Source organism: Spermophilus citellus (genome assembly GCF_964194105.1).
Source record: "Spermophilus citellus genome assembly, chromosome: 4".
NCBI classification, from domain to species: domain Eukaryota; kingdom Metazoa; phylum Chordata; class Mammalia; order Rodentia; family Sciuridae; genus Spermophilus; species Spermophilus citellus.
In genome coordinates, this window is record NC_138185.1 from 68,791,219 (window position 1) to 68,807,352 (window position 16,134).

A 16,134-nucleotide genomic window follows, 5' to 3' on the forward strand; every position below is an offset into this window, starting at 1 on the left:
TTTGAATATACACCGTTTTAACAGAAATATTTAGGTATTTACAGACGCTGCTATTGCTCATTTATATTTTTAAGGATCTAAACATTGTAGGAGTACATTTCATCCTCTGACTTAAAACCTTAACAGAAATAATGTCATTAGGACGTAAAATTTATAAGTTTTGAGTACAGATTTTATTTCTACATTCATTAAAAACACATAACTGCAGAGCTCACTTGCAGTAGATAGTGCGATTGAAGGAGAGATCATTTTTAGCTATGTTTTTATTAAAAAAAAAAAAAAAAAAACCTGTTTCCCACCCAGTCTCCTTTCTCCTGTACAAGTGACCCCAAAGGCCTTGGAATGCTAAGGTGCTATGACTAAGTGCCATTGTGAGAAGTGCGAGTTTCCTCCCGGGTTTATTAATAGGAACATGACCGCACCGGTGGGGCTGACACCCGTTCTTCCTCGCGGTGCTCAGGCCTTAATCAGGGTGCAGCGGTCATAGGGTCACAGAGATAAGCTGAAACCCGGGGACCACCACTAAGGAGCAAGAAAATTGACTAAGATGATGAGCTATATACCGAGGGTGGTATAAAAACTGCATCTTCCCACAACTCAGCAAGACCCGGGGCTCCTACAGGGCGAGAGCCTGCACCTGGCGTGGACAACGTCGGGGAGGCAGGCGAGCCCCCCTCCACGCCCCTTAGCAGCTGGTGAGGTGTCGCCTCAGACTCCCTCCCTGGATCACTCACCGCCCCAGGCCCAGCCGGGGATGGAGCAGGAAGCAGGAGTCCGCCGCCGAGCCGTACCCAGCCGGCAAAACTGAGCAGGTCCTTCCAGAACCTGACTGGGATTCGTGTCAGGGCTGTAAGGACACAGGTGGGACTCAGGGTTCGACAGCCAGCAGCCGGAAAACACCGCCCCTGGCTCTCTCCATTGGTTTCTGTTACCACAACTTGAAATTCTCCTGAGTTATTGGGCAATTAGCCGTCAATCATTGCAAAGCCTCCTGGGAAATGTAGTCCTCAACTAGCTCGCAAAGGACTCCGAGTTCTGTGGTGCCCAGTTCCAAGTGCTTGACAAGTACTAAACCCATTTCTCGAGCTACTGAACCATGGGAATCGCCTCTCCAGAGCCGAGGACCAGATCCAAATGCTGTACCTCAGAGGAGGATCTACAAATGCGAAACTCCAGGTCTCACCCGACTACTGTGGAGCAGCCTGGTACCCTGGCGTTATCTCCCTGGCTCTTACACTTCGCCCTTACCAAGCAAGAACAACTCATCGCTCTGCCTTTCTGCAGATCCTTTCTGCCACGAGTCCTCACTCTGGGCAGCTAGAATCTGCAGGGGCTGTGTGTTGCCGGCCGAGTTCCACACCAACTTGGACTAGGCATAAGAAACCTCCGAGACCCGCCCGAGAAACCGTTAGTTAAAAAACAAACAAACAAATAAACAAACAACAACAACGAAAACAGACGTTCTGCTTTCTTTCATTAGCCTCACACTTCCAGGCATATTCCCTTTCCATTGATTCATACACCTATTAATAGAGAATGCAGACGAGGACGTCAACGGTAAGTATTGTGGGAAATGTGGTGTTGGGTTCCAAACTGGAGAGGCTTCTGAGTCTTATGTGAGAGACAGTGAGCACTTTGGTGAGAGAGAAAAAGAAGAAGAAAAAGAAGAAGGAAAAGGACAAAGAAGGGGGAGGGGGACTTTTCTACTCTGTTAACTCAATGCAATGAAAAATAAAGTGTTTTGGTTTTGTTTTTGTTTGTGAAGGACTCTAAGATACTTAGAATTACCAGACCAATGGCTACTGTGGAAAATTCCTTTGATGCTAATTCCACCAGTCCTTCAACAAGCAGGCAAGGTACACCCTCCAACAAACACACATGGTACATCCTCCAACAGATATTTATTGGGAACACTCTATAAACATTCTGTATTTAAGATCATTCTGAACTCTGTGGTTACCCACAGGAATCAGCATGGCCCTTGCTTTCATGAAACTCACAGCCTAACAGGGGAGATCAGCCACAAAACATATTAAAATCAACCTGGGGCATAGTAGCATGTACTTGTAATCCCAGCTCTCTAGGAGACTGAGGAGGAAGGATCACAACTTTGAGGTCAGCCTGGGAAAAATAGCAAGACCCTGTCTCAAAATAAAAAATAGAAAGGGCTGAAGATATAGCTCAGTGGTAGAGAGCTTGCTTAGCATGAACAAGATCTTTAATCCAATCCCAAGTACCACCAAAAATAAATAAATAAAGTAATAATAAAATAAAAGATTAAAATGCCAAGAAATGTTTTTCTTTTTTCTTTCTTTTTCATACAGACAGTGGCATCTTAGTTATTTAGTTACATATTTATAGACATTTATAAGATAACCATTAGCATTTGGGGGATTTTGAACACTATAAGCATATATCTGGTTTTGGTTATCAGTTGTATTTTAGTTAAATGGAAGTGAGAAATTGTATACATATATGAATATGTAACAATGAATTCCACCATTATGCATCATTATAATGTACCTGTTAAAAAACATGGGGAAAAATGAAAATGAGGAAAATGGAAATCTCACAGGACCTTAGGAGACCTAGAGATCACCAGGCCTCATGTGACTACAACATAGTTCAGGACCTGGAGAACTGAAGGCATCTCCAAGCCCCTAAGGAGTCTTTCTAGTATTTTGTTGTCAGGGAGATTTTGTGGCTCTTCAATCCAGTCACAGTGAATAGGAAATGGAGATGAATGAAGATTCACAAAATCTGGCTGGTGTCTATTCCCTGCCTCTCTTTCATCCCTATTTGTTCTCTCATCATTTCACCACAGAGCAATTATCCGGGAGGGGAAGCTTGATCTCACAACAAGTCAGTAAAGGAAATAAGACCTTGTATCCCAGGTGGCCACATAAAGAAAGGACCATGAGATAATGGAAGTTGAGTGCTTACTGGTGTGGAGAAGAGGAGAAAGTAGAGGAGAAAGGATTTTTTTTTTTTTTTTTTTTAAGATGTGGTCTCACTATATTGCGCAGGCTGGTCTTGAACTTCTGAGTTCAAGTGATCCTCCTGCTCTAGCCTCTTTTGAGTATCAGGGACTGTCATCTTATACCACCCTGAGTGATTTATCACTAAATTATGAAAGTGAGGGTATATATCAGTTATTTGTTGCTTTGTAACAAACCATCACCAAACTTAGTGGGTCTATTTATTTATTTATTTTTGAGACAGGGTCTCACTGTGTTGTCCACATTGGTCTTGAATTCCTGGACTCCAGTGATTTTCCCCCTCAGCCTCCCTGATAGTTGGGACTGCAGATGCACAGCACTGCACCCAACGATTTAGTGGTTTTATTTTATTTATTTATGTTTTGGTACTGGGTATTGAACCCAGGGGTACTCTACCACTAAGCTACATCCCAAGACCTTTTTACACTTTTTAAATTTTGAGGTAGGGTATTAATAACTTGCTTTGGCTGGCCTTAACTTGCAATCCTGCTTCAGCCACCTAGTTGCTGTTATCACTGGCATGTGCCATTGGGCCAGGATACTTAATGGTTTTATATAACAAACATTTATTAAGTATCACTTCTGTCAGTCAGGAAACTGGAACAGTTTAGTTGAGTGTCTATGACTGACAATATACCATGAGATTACAGTCTAGACACTGGTTGGTGCTGTAGTTATCTAAGGCTTGCTCAGAGCTGGAGGATTTGATTCCAAGCTCCTTGGAGAAGCTGTTCTCACTTGTGGTCTCTTCTCACAATACAGCTAATTTCCCCAGAGTGAGTGATTTAAGAGAGAAAGACACAGAAGTTATCTAATCTTGTAAGTGATATACCATCATTTCTGCCATTCGTGATTGGTCACACCTTGGTACAGTGCTGGAGAGGACCACAAAAGGACCAGGGGCCTCTCCCAGGAACTACATCCCCAGTCCTTTTGCTTTTTAAGTTCTGAAACAGGGTCTTAAAGTTGCTTAGTTCCTCACTAACTTGCTGAGACTGTCCTCGAACTAACAATCATGTGCCTCAGCTTCCCAAGAGAGGGTATATATTAGTTATCTGGGATTACAGGCATGCACCACTACACCAAGCTATCAGAGGGTTTAAAGTGCCTTGCTCGGGCTGGGGATGTGGCTCAAGCGGTAGCGCGCCCACCTTGCATGCATGCGGCCCGGGTTCGATCCCTAGCACCACATACCAACAAAGATGTTGTATCCACTGATAACTAGAAAATAAATATTGAAATTCTCTCTCTCTCAAAAAACAAAATTAAAAAAAAATAAAGTGCCTTGCTCTGTCAGACTCCTGTGATACCTCTTTAGGAAACTTACAGTAAAAATAAATAAATAATAAAACCTATATGTATGAGGAGTTAACTCAGAATGTCTCTATAATTGAACTAAGATTCTTCAGGAGATTCTTATTATTGTGCAGTTGTTCAGGTTACCAGGTAAAAATAAGTCTCCTTGGGGTTTTAAACAGACTAATTTGGGATAAGTCTTAGTTAATTTAATGTTCAAAAGTCTTAGAAGAGGGTTGGGGTTGTGGCTCAGTGGTACAGCGCTTGCCTAGCATGCATGAGGCACTGGATTTGATCCTCAGCACCAAATAAAAAAAATAAATAAAATAAAGGTATTGTGCCCATATACAACCAAAAAACAAACATTAAAAAAAAAAAGTCCTATGAGAGTTGTCTCCTCCAAAGTTTCCTTTCTACTTCTTCCTTCCCATGACATTTTCTAGGTGTAAAGGGCCTGGTTCTCCACCCTGGGGGAAAGTGTCACAGGGAAAGGGGTATGGGGAGGTCCCCAAAAGGAAGAAGGAGATCCTAGCAGGTTCTCCTAGCAGGTTCTTATGCCTTAGAAAGGAATTTCTGGACACATCAAGAGAAACAAAGATTTATTTAAGAAAGTAAAAAGATTTGTTTAGAAAAGCTATAGAGCAGGATATATACTCAAAGGGAGGAATGTGGGCACTCAAGGGTAAGGTGCTATTTTGGGTCTTGGGCTCCCCCCCCCCCATAGTTTTTTTATTGGCTGGGGCTGAGGATGTGGCTCAAGCAGTAGCCGGCTCTCCTGGCGTGTGTGTGGCCCGGGTTTGATCCTCAGCACCACATACAAACAAAGATGTTGTGTCCACCGAAAACTAAAAAAAAAATAAATAAATAAATATTAAAATTCTCTCTCTCTCTCTAAAAAAAAAAAAAAAATTTATTGGCCGGGTATGGTGGGGCACGCCTATAACCCTATCTGCTCTGGAAGCTGAGGCAAGAAGATCCCAAGCTCAAAGCCAACCTCAGCAATTTAGTGAGGCCCTGAGCAATTTAGTGAGATCCTGTCTTAAAATAAAATAAAATACATAAAAGGGATGGGGATGTTGCCCAGTGGTTAAGCACCCCTGGGTTTAATCCCAGCTGCAAAAAAAAAAAAAAAAAAAAAAAAAAATTAGTACATGATAGTTATATATAATATTGGAGTTTGTTTCAACATAATTATATATGCATAGAAACTCTGTAAACAGTAAACATGAGAAGCACGTGTGTAGGGGGGATGATGTCAAACTGATGAATTCAGTTTTCTTAATTGTAGAGCACAGGGCAGGTCATGGTGGTCTGGTTCTTTCAGGATTTAGAGATTGATGTCATTCAGTCAATAGATAATATTTGGAATATATCCCTATCCTAAGTTTCTAACAAATTTTCCATTGGTTTATTTAATCTAAAGACAATATATTATGTAAACTAGCAATGTATGAAGCCATTTCTTTCTTTTTTTTTTAAAGCTTATCATTCTTTTTTTTAAGAGAGAGAGAATTTTAATATTTATTTTTCAGTCTTTGGCGGACACAACATCGTTGTTTGTATGTGGTGCTGAGGATCGAACCTGGGTCGCATGCATGCCAGGCGAGCACGCTACCGCTTGAGCCACATCCCCAGCCCCTTGTTTTTTTTAATTTTGAGACAAAGTCTTGCTAAATTGCTTAGAGCTTTGCTAAATTGCTGAGGCTGGTCTTGATTGTGATCCTCCCCTTTTAGCCTCCAACTGAGTTGCTAGGATTACAGGTGTGCACTATGGTGACCCACACCTCATTTATTTTATCCTCTCAGAGGAAACTTGGTTCTCTAACATCTTTTCCATGAGCACCGACTCACTCCACCTGAGATTCAGCTAAACTCGCCAGATCATTGCATGGCCTCTGACCTCATCACAACCCTTATCGACCCATTTAAGCCTAGTGGCCAGTTCTCTTTGGTGCCCACTGAGGCTGTTACCCTGAAGCTGTGGTGACAGTTTCTTGGAAGGCCCTTAGTCATGTGGGGATCATTTGGGAGACTTCTTAGTTTTCAACTTCAGTTGTTCCTATTACCCTCATTGGGAGCACTTGGAAACTTGTAGAACCCTTCATGCTATATAGAATCAAAGAAATCTCTGATTCTACCTCTGACTTAATTCAGGCATGGCTGCCATGTCTACTCTGCTGCACATGTTGGCTCAGGGGTACTCTGTGGGCCCATTTCCTTTAACAGCTGAAAAAAAAGTAGGTGTTGGGGTGTACTTCAATGGTGGAATGCATTTGTAGCATGCCCAAGGCTTGGATTTGATCCTTAGCATCCAAACACAACAAAAAGTAGGCTACAATTTCCTTTATTTCAGCTTCTCTTTTGACTTCTCCCTCACCCTTCCCTTCCCACTGACAGATTTCTTGGCCTACCTTTAACAGTAGAAGACTGTCAGGAAATATATCAAGGTGGCACATGCCTGTAACCCCAGCAATTTAGGAGGCTGAGGCAGGAGGATCTCAAGTTCAAACCCAGTCTGGGCAATTTAGTGAGGCCTTGTCTCCAAATAAAAAATAAAAAGGACTGGGGATATAGCTCATTTGTAGAGCACCCTTGGGTTCAATCCCCAGAACTGCAAAAACAAAAACAAAAGAAAATTGTATTTAGCCAGGTATGGTGGCACAGGTGCTTGTAATTCCTGCTACTCAGGAAGTTGAGGCAAGAGGATTGTGAATTTGAGGCCAGCCTGGGAAACAGAGAAATCCTATCTCCAAATTTTTTCAATTAAAAAAAAGTATATCTATAATGAATGGCACTAGCTAGTGTGGTATAGCCAAATCAGGGATTTTTTTTTTCATATGTATTAAGAAGTCTAAAAGTGGATAATACAGGACTGGTATAGCAACTCCAGGAAACCATCAAGGACCTGGATGTCCTCTGTCTTTCTGCTTTGCCAGGAAGGTGTGTGGCTCTTGTTCTTGAGGTCCTATCCAATCATTGTGACTATATTCCAAAACAGAATATTATTCTGCCATTAAATACCATTAGCACCAAAGTTATATCATAGAACATGGACAAATGAAAAATGTAGAAAAGCATATGGCAAAACATTTACAGAAAGTATGGTTCTATTTGTATGTGGTGAATAGCTGTCATTTGTCTACCAGTATATCTTTCTATGGGAGATAACATCAGATTTCTTTCTTTCTTTCTTTTTTGGTACTGCAGATTGAACACAGAGGCACTTAACCACTGAACACATCACCAGCCCTTTTATTTATTTATTTTTTTATTTTGAGACAGGATCTCATTAAGTTGATTAGGGTATCACTAAGATGCTGAGGGTGGTCTCAAGCCTGAGATCCTCATTCCTCATCCTCCTGAATTGCTGGGATTACAGGTGAACACCACCACTCCCTGCTTGGCTTTTTCATTACAAATCAGCATCCTGTGGTTTGAATGGGAGTTGCCATCTTACCTGATTCTATCTTTCCTCAAGTTTGGGTTAAAAAGTGGGCAATTGACCCAAACTGAACCAGTTGTAGAACAATGCCACTTTGATCATGATGAATTGTCAGGGAGAGCAAGTGACTTGAACAGAGCCTGTCAGTGATTTTCCCTGGGACTTTTTTTTAAGGACTTTTTTTTTTTTAGTTGTAGATGGGCACATCACCTTTATTTTATTTATTTATGTGGTGCTGAGGATCGAACCCAGTGCCCCACACATGCGAGACAAGTGCTCTATCCCTGAGACTTTTTAAACAGGAACTCTCTCCTAAGAAAAGGTATTTCTAGGAAAGAGCCCAGAGGAATTCCTTGGTGAGAGGAGAACTTGATTCAGGACCATCAGGATCCTTGACATATGTGTGGAAGAAAGAATCTTAGCATATGTCAGGAGAGGCACAGAGATTTACTTAGGAAAACAAGGACTATACATTTAAAGGAGAATATAGGCCATTCGAGAGTGAGAAATGTGCTTTCAGGGTTTCAGTTTCTTCTTTTAAAGGAAAATTGTTGAGGGGTGGTATTAAAAGGTATGTAGGTCTAACATCAGACTGGTGATTGACTACAAGATGGTTTATAGTGCTCTGGTCACTCTCAGGATTCTTAGACTAACATGGTCTCCATTATCTGATTTGTAGATAACACTGGAAACTCCTAAATTATAGCTTTCTCAAAATATCCTATCTCTCTTTGCTTAATCTATTTATTGGTGGACTAATTAAAAGTGCAAAAGGTAATTATCATCAGTGAGTGAATTTATGGTTAACTTTAAGATTTATAGATTTCCCAGAAATTTGGGAGGTATAGGCCTGGAAAAATATGTGGAACTTAAAATTATATTTCCTTGTCCTTCCTTTATGTCTTCTTTCTACCTATTTTTTATTTCTTATATTCTACCTTAGAACCAAAAGAAAAAGATCTTTTTCTCTCTAGAGGTGAAAATGGGCATTCATAAGGTGTGGGCTATGGCTGTTGTGCTTTTATTTTATTGTTGCTGTTTTTCAGTACTGGTGATTGACCCCAGGGGTACTCTACCGTTGAGCTACATCTTTGGTCCTTTCTATTCATTTTTAATTTTTATTATTATTAATTTTTTTTAACTGGGATTGAACCCAGGGATGCTTAACCACTGAACTACATCCCCAGCCCTTTTTTATATTTTATTCAGAGACAGGGTCTCACTTAGTTGTTTAGGGCCTTGGTAAGTTGCTGAGGCTGGTATGGACTTGCACTCCTCCTTCCTTAGCCTCTTAAGTCACAGGAATTACAGGTGCATGTCACCATGCCCATCTAGAGCAGCTGGATTTCCTGACAGCTGAGCTATAGTCTGAGTGAATGAGACGGACACAGAGAGGGGAAGTGGGGAGGAGAAGTTGAGAGAGATACCAGAGAACATTTGAGTTCTGGGTCACTGAGGCCAGAAATAACTCTTGACTTTTTTTTAGGTTTGTTTTATGTGTCATTAAACTTTCCTTCCTTACCTAAGCTTTGAGTAGTAAAATTCAGTCACTTGCATTTTTCTTTTCAATTTTAGAATTCCCCACTATGCACAATTTCTGTTTAAAAAACAAAATCCAACCATGCGTAACACACACACACACACACACACACACACACACACATGTAAACTCACATACTTATATGTATACATGTATAGGAATAAGGTAAGATAGAAGACATAAGGAGAGGTAGAAAGGAGACATGTGGGACAAAACAAGTGTGGCTATGATTTAAAGTCCACTTTCACATGGGCTAAGAGTCAAGATTTAAAGGTCACTAACAGCACTATTAAATCAGTTATTAGACCTTATCCACAGGCACACCAATGTAGTACTGTTTAAATTTACAAAGCAAAACACATTAAAAACAAAGAAGAAAATGACCCTTCATTCTGGTAATGGTCAACATGCCTAGTTACCAACACAAAGGAGAACTAAAAACACCTTCTTAGGTCATGTCTCTCCTGCAGATTTTACATGTATTTATATATGCCTAGTTAAGATATACCTAGCACATTCCTCTGCAATGCCCATGCCCCACCCTGTCTCTCAGAACACGTGCATCTTTCTTTCTCCCAATAAAACCAATCCATGCCTCACTTTGACCCATCCTTAAATTCCTTTTTCCAGCTATGGTCTGAGTCAAGGACCACCTTCATTTTAGGGGATCTCCTCAGGACACCCATCCTGGTGATAGGAATGTTTTTCTATATTCTTAGTCTTCTTCAATGAACACATTAGTTTTAATTCAGTTTAAAAAGAATTACCCACTTAAATCTACTCACTGTAAAGCATTTAGATAATTTACACAAGAATGAATAAATTAAAAACAAAATGAACAATTTTTATTCTTGCTAATAATAAAATAATAGCAAAATTATTTTAAACCCTTTTTAAGCTGAACCACTTCCAGGATAATCAAGCAATTCAACTCCTTGGTAGAAATTCCAAACAAAGCATGTAATGCCTATGCCTGAGTGATAAAAAGGACCAAGTGGGGATTATCATAAACTGGTACAATAATGGGAAAGTTATCTTAAAAATGATCCCTCTAAAGGCTGTGGTTGTGGCTTAGTGGTAGAGCGCTTGCCTAGCATGTGTGAAGCACTGGCTTTGATCTGCAGCAACATGTAAAAATAAATAAATAAAATAAAGGTATTGTGTCCATCTACAACCAAGAAAAATCTTTTTTAAAAAAATTATTATTTTTTAGTTGTAGTTGGACACAATACCTTTATTTCACTTATTTATTTTTATGTGGTACTGAGGACCGAACTCAGGGTCTCGCATGTGCGAGGTGAGCGCTCTACTGCTGAGCCACAACCCCAGCTCCCTCAAAACATTCTTTAAAAAATGCTCCCTCTAGCCAAGTGAAGTGTCCCAGCCCTGTAATCGTAACCACCCAGAAGGCTGAGCAAGAGTATTGCAAGTTGAAGCCAGCTTCAGTAATTTAGCAATGCCCTAAGCTCAACAAGACCCTGTCTCAAAATAAAAAATAAAAGGTCTGGGGATGTAGCTCAATGGTAAAATGCCCTTGGGTTCGATCTCCAACTCACAGACACACACACACACACACACACACACACACACAGCCCCCTCTAAACACATGAGATGCACTAACTGTTTGTAGTTCTAGATGCTCTAGAAGCTGAGGCGTAAGTGAAATGTTCCCTACGAAGTTGGGGGGTCCTTCAGAAATGGAGAACAACTTGATTAAGCTGAGAGCAGAGGCTGAGGGACTGCCTCTCTGGTCTGACAATACCAAGGAAGCTGAGAGTGGGAGATTGTCCCCAGCCCTGGCCTGTGTAGCACAGGCTAACTCCATTTGCACATGTATATTTCCTGTCTTTGGTCTCACTTTGCCAATTTTTCTCTTCCCTCAGAGCCTCTGAAGATGGAAATTTTATTCAAAACTGGTTTTGAATAAAATCCATTTTCCTGTCAATTTTACTCCAAATATTTGTAGAGCACCAAGTGATATAGCCTAGCACCCTGCTTCCCCAGCCACCATATATAATAGTCTGAGGTTAGCATAAGCAAGAAAGCAAGACACACAGCCCCCTTTAAGGGGAAATTTTTTAAAAAAAAAGGAAAGAAAGAAATTAAAAATAAAAAATAAATAAGAATGCCACCTCTTTGTAGATAACAGGTTAGTATGACATCATTTGATCATTTCAGGGAGGGAAGGCTGAGAAGATTTCTAGAGCGCCTCCCCACCAACTCCTGCCAAAATCTTAAAACCAACTTCCTTTCCTGTCTCTGGAACCATACATCCCTATAAAAGACTTCTCAGTGTACTGAGGTCCCCATGAGGAACATTTTGGGACCTTCATGATTTTTACAAGACAGAAATGATCTGTTTAAACTTGTTTTTGAAATCACAAAGTCCTTCATCATGGGGAGTTTCTCATTTCCTCTAACAAAATGCTTTATTTTTTATGATTTCATAAGAAATATAAATTCTGTGGATTTTTTTTCAGTTCTAGGACTCAAACTCAGGGCCCTGCACATGCTATGCAAGCACTCTACTACTGAGTTACATCCCCAGACCCTATACACTCATTTAAAAAAAATAGAAGTAAGGTAAATAGAAATGAAAAATCCGACCACAGGAAACACCTCACTATTAAAATATCTCTCCTGTAATAGAAAACTTGGACTGAGCAGAAGCTAGAGTTCAGACACCTCTCTGGAGAAGGGGAGACTCCTTGTTTTCCCAACTTCCTTTTGAACCCTCTTAATTAATGTGTTGGTACCTGGCTTTTGTTATTATTATTTTTTTATTTAAAGGAGGAGAGAGTTTTGATGCAGATGTGCCAGGTGAGAAAAGAGGAGGATAATCCACCACATGACAGCAAATGAGAACAGAGGCTGCATAAGATGTTGGGTTCCATGGGATCTTTGGTACCATCTTGGGTCAATCTTGGCAGGCAATGCCATGCAACTCGGAATCTGAGGAAGAGAGGTTCTCTCCCAACCAGTCACAGACTGGGGTGGAACCAACATCCTTAAGGAAAGTAGCTGTTACAGAGGCAGCAGGGAGAAAGAAAAGAGACTGGGAAGAAGGACATGGTTTGTTTTGTTCTTGTTGTTGTTGCTTTTTCTTAGTACTGGGGATTGAACCCAGGGGCACTTTACCACTGAGTTAAATTCTCAATCCTTTTTATTTTTTATTTTGAGACAAGGTCTCTCTAAATTGCTTATGGCCTCCTTAAATTGCTTAGGGTCTCCCTAAATTGCTGAGGCTGGCTTTAAATTTTCCATCCTTCTGCCTCCGCCTCTGGACAAGTTGAAGACATTACAGGTGTACAACACCAAGCCCTGCTGGAGGGACTTTCTTAATGTGTGAAATAGTGCCACATCCGAGGACTCTCAGAAGAGGAAGAACTTTCCAGGTGAGGGTGGGGAAGGACATTGAGTTCTTGCAGATTGGGAGATGGTGTTTCTCAAATTATTTCTCAAACTTTAACGTATAATGAATCATCTGGGGATTTTGCTTTGGGAACAAAACAAAACAAAACAAAACAAAACTTTACCTCACCCCTGTGCTGAGGATTAAATCCAGGACCTTTTATGTCAGGCCAGCACTCTACCACTGGACTACATCCCTACCCCTGATCATTTTGACTTTTAATGATGTCAATAGCAGCATTTAATTTATAGAGAATCTGTACAAAGATTTACAATAAATTCAAGGATTTTTGAGTGGTGCTTACTCAGGGAACAATAAAAAATAGATGGCATTCTCTTTAGAATATGACAATTTAAGCTGTGGGAGCAAAAGGAAGTGTGTGTGTGTGTGTGTGTGTGTGTGTGTGTGTGTGTGTGTGTTTTCTTTTTTTCCCCAAGTGAGCGGTGATTAAACGCTGAAGTGATTTACCACTGAACTACATCCCCAGCCTTTTACTTTTATTTGAGACAGGGCCTCACTAAATTGCCCAGGTTGGCCTCAAACTCATGATCCTCCCGCCTCAGTTTTGAGTAGCTGGGATATCAGACTTGTGCCACTGTGCCTGGTGCAGCACATTATTTGTTAAAGATTATAGGCAATGTACAATGTTGGTTTTAGTTTTGTTGTTGTTTGTTTGTTTTTAATTCGCAGCATAAGATTAAAATTTGGGGGGTGGACTAGGAGTGAAATCAGTGTTGAGCCTTTGTCTAGTAGATTCCCAGTTCTGAAATAAATAAATAAATAAATAAATAAATAAATTTATTTCAGTGTTTTAAAGCCAGCTTGGTGTGGTGATGCATGCCTATGATTCCAACAACTTGGGAGGCTGAGGCAGGAGGATCGCAAGTTGAGACTAGCTTCAGTAACTTGGTGAGACCCTGTCTCCAAATTTAAAAATTAAAAGGACTGGGATGTAACTCAGCAGTAAAGTGCTCTGGGTTCAATCCCCAGTACAAAACAAAAATCAAGCAAGTGTACTAACTCAGTGATTTTTAGTTTATTCACAATGTTATGTAATCATTACCACTCTTGAATTCCAGAGTGCTTATATCACTCCAAAAAGGAATTTTGTACCAATTTTCTCCCAATTTCCCCCTTCCTCTAACCCCTAGACAACACTGCTTTCTGTCTCTATGGATTTGCCTATTTTGGACTTTTCATATAAATGGAATCATGTAGTTTAGAGTCTACTATATACCTCACTTTTTTGAGTTATCATTATATCATCAAGGTTTATCCATATCTAGCCTTTATCTGTATTTTGCTCCTTTTATGACTTAATAATATTCCACTGCTTGGATAGACCATATTTTATCCAAATAATGTGTTGCACCAGGTGCAGTGGCACAGATTGATATGGGAGTTTGCATTTCAAATACATATTCTGATTCAGTAGGTTGAGGATGGGACCTGAGATTCTGTTTTCTAACAAATTCTCAAGTGTTGCCCAATAGTGTTGATTTGAGGATGACACTTTGAGTAATGAGGATTTAGACTCTTTTTAAAAATTTATATATACTGGACACAATACCTTTATTTAATTTATTTTTTTATGTGGTGCTGAGGATTGAACCCAGGGCCTTGAACTTGCTAGGCAAGTGCTCTACCACTGAGTCACAACCCCAGCCTAGGATTTAGACTCTTAAGCCTACAATCTAGAGCATATCGATTTAAGATATTAATGCAAACATGAACCTTTGACATACTGGTTAAACACACTTATATACATTAAAAAACAAGAGTAAAATCATGCTGTGAATAGTATTTACTAACTTGTTTCTTTAACTTAACCATATTTAAGGACAAAATGACTCACACAAATAAATGCATAAAAGGATCATGACCCTTCAGGTCTAAATGCAACCAGTCTCTGAATCCCAGCCCAGGCCCAGTAGAGGCCCTATTACAGTAACTTCTTTTGAAAAGGCTAATGAAGTATTAATCTTTAGCTTAGAGTTCTGCCTTCATCCAAGCCATTACTCATCATGAGCACATGAAAGAACTTCTGTTTCACAGCTTCAACTTGAGCTTAGCAACTTTTTTTTTTTTTTTTTTTTTTTTTTTTGTACCAGGGATTGAACCCAGGAGCATTAATCACTGAGCCACATCCCCAGTCCAGTCCTTTTTAATTTTTTTTTTTTTTTGAGACAGGGTCTCATTGAGTTGCTTAAGGCTTCACTAAGTTGCTGTGGCTGGCTTTTTTTTTTTTTATTGGTTGTTCAAAACATTACATAGTTCTTGATATATCATATTTCACACTTTGATTCAAGTGAGTTATGAACTCCCATTTTTACCCCGTATACAGATTGCAGAGTCACATCAGTTACACTTCCACTGATTTACATATTGACATACTCATGTCTGTTGTATTCTGCTGCCTTTCCTATCCTCTACTATCCCCCCTCCCCTCCACTCCCCTCCCCTCTTCATTCTCTCTACCCCCTCTACTGTAATTCATTTCTCCCCCTTGTATTATTTTTCCCTTTCCCCTCACTTCCTCTTGTATGTAATTTTGTATAACCCTAAGGGTCTCCTTCCATTTCCAACCAATTTCCCTTCTCTCTCCCTGTCCCTCCCACCTCTCATCCCTGTTTAATGTTAGTCATCTTCTCATGCTCTTCTTCCCTACTCTGTTCTTAGTTACTCTCCTTATATCAAAGAAGACATTTGGCATTTTTTTTTAAAGAGAGAGGAGGGGAGAGAGAGAGAGAGAGAGAGAGAGAGAGAGAGAGAGAGAGAGAGAATTTATTTATTTATTTTTTATTTTAGTTCTCGGCGGACACAACATCTTTGTATGTGGTGCTGAGGATCGAACCCGGGCAGCACGCATGCCAGGCAAGCGCGCTACCGCTTGAGCCACATCCCCAGCCCCTGGCATTTGTTTTTTAGGGATTGGCTAGCTTCACTTAGCATAATCTGCTCTAATGCCATCCATTTCCCTCCAAATTCTATAATTTTGTCATTTTTTAATGCAGAGTAATACTCCATTGTGTATAAATGCCACATTTTTTTTAATCCATTCGTCTATTGAAGGGCATCTAGGTTGCTTCCACAGTCTTGCTATTGTGAATTGTACTGCTATGAACATCGATGTAGCAGTGTCCCTGTAGCATGCTGTTTTTAGGTCTTTAGGGAATAGACCCAGAAGGGGAATAGCTGGGTCAAATGGTGGTTCCATTCCCAGCTTTCCAAGAAATCTCCATACTGCTTTTCAAATTGGCTGCACCAATTTGCAGTCCCACCAACAATGTACAAGTGTACCCTTTTCCCCACATCCTCGCCAGCACTTGTTGTTGTTTGACTTCATAACGGCTGCCAATCTTACTGGAGTGAGATGGTATCTTAGGGTGGTTTTGATTTGCATTTCTCTGACTGCTAGCGATGGTGAGCATTTTTTCATGTACTT

At 40.3% G+C, this 16,134-nt stretch overlaps 1 protein-coding gene across 6 annotated transcripts in view; it reads right to left on the reverse strand.

Moving 5' to 3' along the window:
- ZNF774 (zinc finger protein 774) overlaps positions 1-16,134 on the reverse strand; it is a 286,859-nt gene that overhangs the window by 13,323 nt on the left and 257,402 nt on the right. The window contains exon 1 of one of the 6 annotated variants that reach the window (XM_081290883.1): positions 564-1,697. The exons of 1 other annotated variant lie outside the window; for it this stretch is intronic. The gene's annotated coding sequence lies outside the window, so the exon portion shown is untranslated. Of the gene's footprint in view, positions 1-563; positions 1,698-16,134 lie in introns of those variants that run through there. 4 more of the 6 variants (XM_081290882.1, XM_081290887.1, XM_081290885.1 and 1 more) reach the window with 4 other exon arrangements.